Below are 6,000 nucleotides of genomic sequence, written 5' to 3' on the forward strand. Positions count from 1 at the left end.
GGTGACCTTTAGACCTCTGAAAAATATCAGATGAGGGGGGAAAAAACGGCTTGAAAAATAGAATGTAACAGGAGGAGATCAGTAGGGGATTCTGACCAGCACCAAAGGGCCTGTTCTGAGTTGTGGGTAGGAATTACTATGCCAAGTTGCCCAGAGAAGCTGTGGCTGCCCCATCCCTGGAAGTGTCCAAGGCCAGGTTGGACGGGGCTTGGAGCAACCTGAGACAGGGGAAGGTGTCTCTGCCCATGGCAGGGGGTGGGATGAGATGGTCTTTAAGGTCCCTTCCAACCCAGATCATTCTAGGATTCTGTGATTCCACAAATACACTGCCTGAGATGGAATCTCTCCCAGGGCATTCCCAGAGTTTGAAGTTGGACTCAGTGATCTTAGAGGTCTTTTCCAACCTGATTAATTCTGCGATTGTACAAAATTAATGCGAATTTCTGAATTTTGTGGATTCTGGGTCAGCTGCTCCCATGGCAGGTTCCACTAAACTGTTTTTCTGGAATGGTATGAAATGAGCTCTCACCTGTAGGTGGGGTTGCCACATGTGTAAAGTTATGCAAATCACATCTGATCTACCTGTCTCAGGCACGATACCAGCTCAGATAGTGCCCCACGCTGCAGGATGGACTATGCCAACGAGCCTGTGACTCAGGGAATTTGGCTGGTCCTGCCAGGCTGAAATTCATCCCACTGAAACTTAATCTTTATCGCTGGCATCGGTACCTGTGAGACAATAACGCACCTGATTGCAGCAAAGTCATTTTTTAGCAGCGTGGCACATCTCAAACACCCTGGAGCTTGATTTTGTTGCATAAAGGCACAGCCAGTGCAGTTCCAAGGGAGGCAGGTTGGATTATAAAGTGACAAACACCATTTTGACCAACACAGGGAGGACTGAGAATTCTCTGTAACAAATTCATTCCCTTGGTTACTCAGCCAACAAAATTGGGCAGGTAATACCTTCTCATGAGTGAATCCACCTACACACACACACACGCGCGCTTATAAACCACCAATATCTGAGCTAAATGGGGAATACAATCAATGTGGGCACTTGTGATGCAATTTTGGAAGCGTACCGTGCAAACACTGCAGCTGCAGGACTCTTGATTCTGGTGCCTGGGCATTTTTATGGGGCAGGAAATCTTCCTTAAGTAGATGCATGAGATGTGTCATGAAACATCTGACATATGAGGAAAACATATTACTGCACCGTCTGGGCAGTGTGTGGGGTCGCTGGTGAACAGCTTGAAAACAGCAATCATTTGCATATGGAGATAGAGTTATTTATTTGGTGATACCATCCCAGGGGAACAGGGGCCCGTCCCAGGTCTCTGGAGGTCACTGGCAGTGTCAGGAATGTTGGATCAGTGAGGAGTGAAGTTATGAGAGTGAATGAGAGCAGCTGAAGTGTTTGTGCCTGGGAATTTTCACCTGTTCCTCATAACAGAGCAAGTCGTAGAGTTTTGTGGAAGGTAAGGGGCAGAGAGGGGAAAATAATGCTTTTATTCACTCTTTGCTCTGCAATATTGCTCATTTGCTCATTGAGAGCCACAGAGTCCTAGAATATTCTCAGTGGGAAGGGACCCACAAGGACCATCAGCCCAACTCCCGACCCTGCACGGTACACCCCAACAACCCCACCATGTCCCTGAGAGCTTCTGGGTTGGAAGGGACCTTAGAGATCATCTAGTTCCAAACCTAACGGAAACAATCCATGTGTATGTCTATCTGTGAGGATGGTAAACGTTATCCAGTGTTACATGAGTAAATCTTGAAGTCTGGTAGGATGATTCATGGTGATCAACACATCCGACTTGTTGCCATTTTCGCTCTGTTTCACAGATTCGGTTTTGATTTCGCTTGTCAGTGCTCTGATGGATGTTAATACTTGGCAATATTAGGATAGTAAACAGCACAATCTCACATACATTAATTTTTGCATTTTCCCATGGCGGTTCTTCATTGATTAGTTTTTAAATTGGTCCCAGGAAGCGCTTAGAGAAATATTGCAGTTTGCACGTTATTGGCATTGCTCGGCACTGTTTCTGGCTCTGGCCCAGTGAGATATATTCTTAAGTGTAAGTAAGTACCATTGATATCAATGGAATTATTCATATTCTTAAAATTAAACATATGTTTAAGCATTTCAGTGAGCTGAGACAGCTGGTCTCTTGTGGAAGGCCTATCTAAATAAATGCAGCACCGATTGCAGATTGTGAAATTCATAACCCGACGCACAACTTAATGTTGCTTTTGGTGAATATCTCAGCATTTGAGGTAAATCTGTGCCTTTTGTTGAATATTGGTGGCAGTGAAGCTTGGTGTGCCATTCCAGGACAACTCAGTTTTATGTTTAAACGCGCTGATGAAGAGGCACGTGCTGAAGTGAGTTCATGAATCGGGACCCGAGCGACTGAATGTTCATAGAAAGTGAATAAAACCAAAGTGGAGATCAGTCCTAATTGAAACCACGTTTTGAGCTGCAGTGGGAAGGCACGGAAAAATTAATCCTTCCATTTTGGGTGCTTTGATAGCAGCCATTAGTAGAGAGTGGAAGTTATTCAAACCACTTTGCCAGACAGAAGGAAACTGCTTGTTTTTCTTCTGCAAGCAGCAGTGAGAATGTCTTCTGAAGTGGAACCAAATCATGGGGGTTTATAGAAACAGCTGAAGAGATTATTTGATCTGTTGATTAAAACCTCATTTTTTTTGTCTGCTGGTTTATTTGCCCAAGTAATGGCTGTGCTTCTCCTTCCCCACATGTGTCTGATGCCTGGTCAAACCCAGCCCTGGTTATGTGTGAGCTCAGACAGAAGGACACAGGCAGGGAGCTCGACACCCTTCCTGCTGCAAACCCAGTACCAGAGTACTCCTTGAAATATGACTTTCAGATAATCAGGACCTGATAACATTCATCTGTCCAGAACAGCCACCAACATCTGAGAAATCCTGGTGTTTATGTCCCTATGTTTAAGTTTCCCTTCTGTGAAAAGGGGACAGAAAGGATATAGGTAAAACAGTGGAGGAGGGAGGGGGGGGGAAAGGAACATATTTCCTAGCAGTTGTGAGGTGGGTGTGACAGAATTGCCAGCCCTCAAGTTGGAAATCCTGTGTCAAACCTCAGAAGTAACACTTGGAGTTGAAAGGACAAGAGGTAATAATTCTTGGAGCTTATCTCTTTCCTTCCTGGGCTTTCTTAGCCTTTTGTGTTCGTGGTTTCAAACTTTTGACTGCAGATCCAGGAGATTAAAACAAAAATCAAAATCAAAGCTGAATCAGTGTTGGTTTAACGTGACTCCAGGAGAAGGTTCTTTAAATCAATCCTGAAGATTGCCAGGCTGGCATTAAAATCCCAGGACTGAGTGACACCCATCCCCTGTTTCAAAACTGCCATCTCCTTTCTCTCCGAGACACTTAACAAATAAAGATCTTTTGCAAAAGGCATAAGCGACACTCCAGTGAAGCAATTTCTTTTCCTGGCATTGTTAAGAGCAAGGACTGAGTTATTATTAATTACTTTTGCATTATTTATGCCGGTCCATGAATGTGCAATGCCTTTTACAGATAAATCACTGTGCCTTGGAAAGTTTCCAGTCTGGGAGCCAAATCCTGTGAATCCATAAGAGCAGGAGGCAGTTTGGTGCAGCAGAACAGGTAAGTGCTAATCCTTGATGCTGCAGGACTTGTGCCTTATCAACCTTATTTTATTTGCGTTGCAATTGCACCAAACAGACTCAACTGATGCTGTTGTTTCCCAACCTCTTTAATCTGGCACCGGCTGAAAGGAGCAGCCTCTCTCTTCGTCCTCAGCCCTTCTCTTGCCTCTTTTTTTGTGGTTTAGGAAACCACATGGAGAACCAAATCAGGGCAGTGATCCGGGTTGAGGTTCATCTGGCAAAAATAAGGAGAGGTTTCATTTTGACCAGTCCCAACTCAGATCCCTGAGCGTGTGGGGTCGCAGCTCTTCCTGCCCTGCCTGTTTTCCTGTGTCACTGAGCTGAGCTGGTGTGACACCTGTCAGACACCCACCCTGCCAAGGACCCTGGGGCAGGAGGTACCCTCAGAACTCCCCATGGCATCGAGAGAGGGCTCCCAGCTTCCCCCATTCACATGCTGTGGGATCCCTTCGCCCCTTTGACAGCTCTCCTGGTTTTTAGGGTGTTTTTAGGGGTGTTTGCCAGCTCTGCAGTGCGTGCTGTGCCCCACAAGCTGGAGCTGTGCCTCCCTGGTAGGAAGGACAGAGCATCCCCAGCAGCTCAGGGATCTTTTGGAGGTGCCAGCCCAGCCTCAGATAACCCTGGGGACGCCCAGACCACAGTCCCACACTGGTGTGTTGGGGCTGCTTTGACTTCTCAGGCTGCAGCCCCACTCAGAGCAAGAGGCCCTGCCTTGGGCACTGCCTTCCTTTTAAAGCTGCTTTGTGGCTTTCTTTTCTTTTCTTTTCTTTTCTCTCTCTCTCTCTCTTTTTTTTTTTTTTTTTTTCCCCCAGGTTCCCAGGGCTGGGGATTCAGCTTCTGGCCTCATCCAGAAATCCCTGAGGGTTTCAGATCCCCACGAGGCCTCTCAATGTCTTGATCTGCTTGAATAGGCATTTTTAACGCGGCCCCGGCTGTCATCGGGGCCTGTTACAGTCACTCAACTGCAGCAACATTGTTCTCCAGGCAGCAGCTCCCGGGACACCTCCCTTATTTCCATACTGCACAGGGGATTTTGCCACTGGGTCGAGCATCACATCGGCTCGGTGGCCGGAGGTGGCCAATTAGCCCTCGGTCGCCCACAGCCCAGCCTTCATCCCTCCGCCGTTTCTCAGCATCTCCAGCCCGCGGGGCTGCTGGCGCCTGTCCATCTCCGTGGGTCCTGTCGGAGGTGAAGGTGACCCCCTTTTCCTGTGCCAGGCTCCCTGGCAACGCAGCCTTTTCTTTCGCGAGCCGCCTCCTCCACCCCCTGACGGGGCGAGGGGCTGTGAAAGCCCCGCTGCACTTTTGAACTTGCTGCCGACGCGCTCAGTGGCTGCGCGGGGCAGCGGCGGCGGAGGGGCCGAGCCCAGCGGGGACCCGGTGCAATTGCCCAGAAGTTATTAATAGGCTGTGGAAGAATGTGATGGGCTGGGGAAGGGGCGAGGAGGGGGGAGAGCGAGAGGGGGAGAAACGGGGAGGGTCAGCGAAAGGGAGACGGAGTGATGAGCGGTGGCACGCAGGGGAGACAAAGAGGCGAGCGGGAGGAGGAGATGGGCACGGGCACGGGCAGACAGGGGCACATGGAGGCTGAAGATCCGAGTAGCCCTTGCCCTGCACCTTGTGCAGGTGTCTCAAGAGTGGCCGTGCTGGCAGAGAGCTGTCTGATCCTGCCAGGGGATGGAGAGGGCAAGGGGACCGGCCCTGGGGGTCCAGCTCATGGCAGGGCATCCCTTTCCCAGCGTGAAACACTCCTCGGGGTTCATGAGCCAAATTTGCCATCTAGTGGCCCTGGGGACCATTGCAGAGGCACCCACGCAGCAGTCACGGCCACGGGAGGGCCACGGCACAGGCACTGCCCATCACCTTCTGCCTCAGAGGTGAAACTCAGACTGCTTCTGCTTTTGCTTTACTCGCAGGGCCCCAAAGCCCGTGGTCCCTGCAGTGGCATTACATTGTTGTGTCCGTGTTGCAGGGAGCCAACCTCAACCACCCTGCCTGCCTTGGTGGGCTTCAGAGAGTGTCCCTGCAGGCTGGGTAAGGCCCCAGCCCCACAACGTGGCTTCAGCTCATCACTGTAAGCAGCAAGGCTTGGAAAGCAAGAGTGTGTCCTGTGGCTGTGAGAGCAACTGTGGGGACAACCTGGAGACCACAGCAAGGGTCTGTCCCTGAGATCTGCATCTCTTTGTTCCTACAAAGGTAATGATGTTTCTATCTAATGTCGTAGAATTGTTGAATCACAGAATATCCTGAGTTGGAAGGGACCCACAAGGATCATCAGTCTCGTGGCCCTGCACAGACACCCCAACAATCCCAC

This window comes from Empidonax traillii, unplaced genomic scaffold, assembly GCF_003031625.1.
Source record: "Empidonax traillii isolate 1590-97213 ecotype Southwest subspecies unplaced genomic scaffold, ASM303162v1 scaffold1698:size72886, whole genome shotgun sequence".
Classification (NCBI taxonomy): Eukaryota; Metazoa; Chordata; class Aves; order Passeriformes; family Tyrannidae; genus Empidonax; species Empidonax traillii.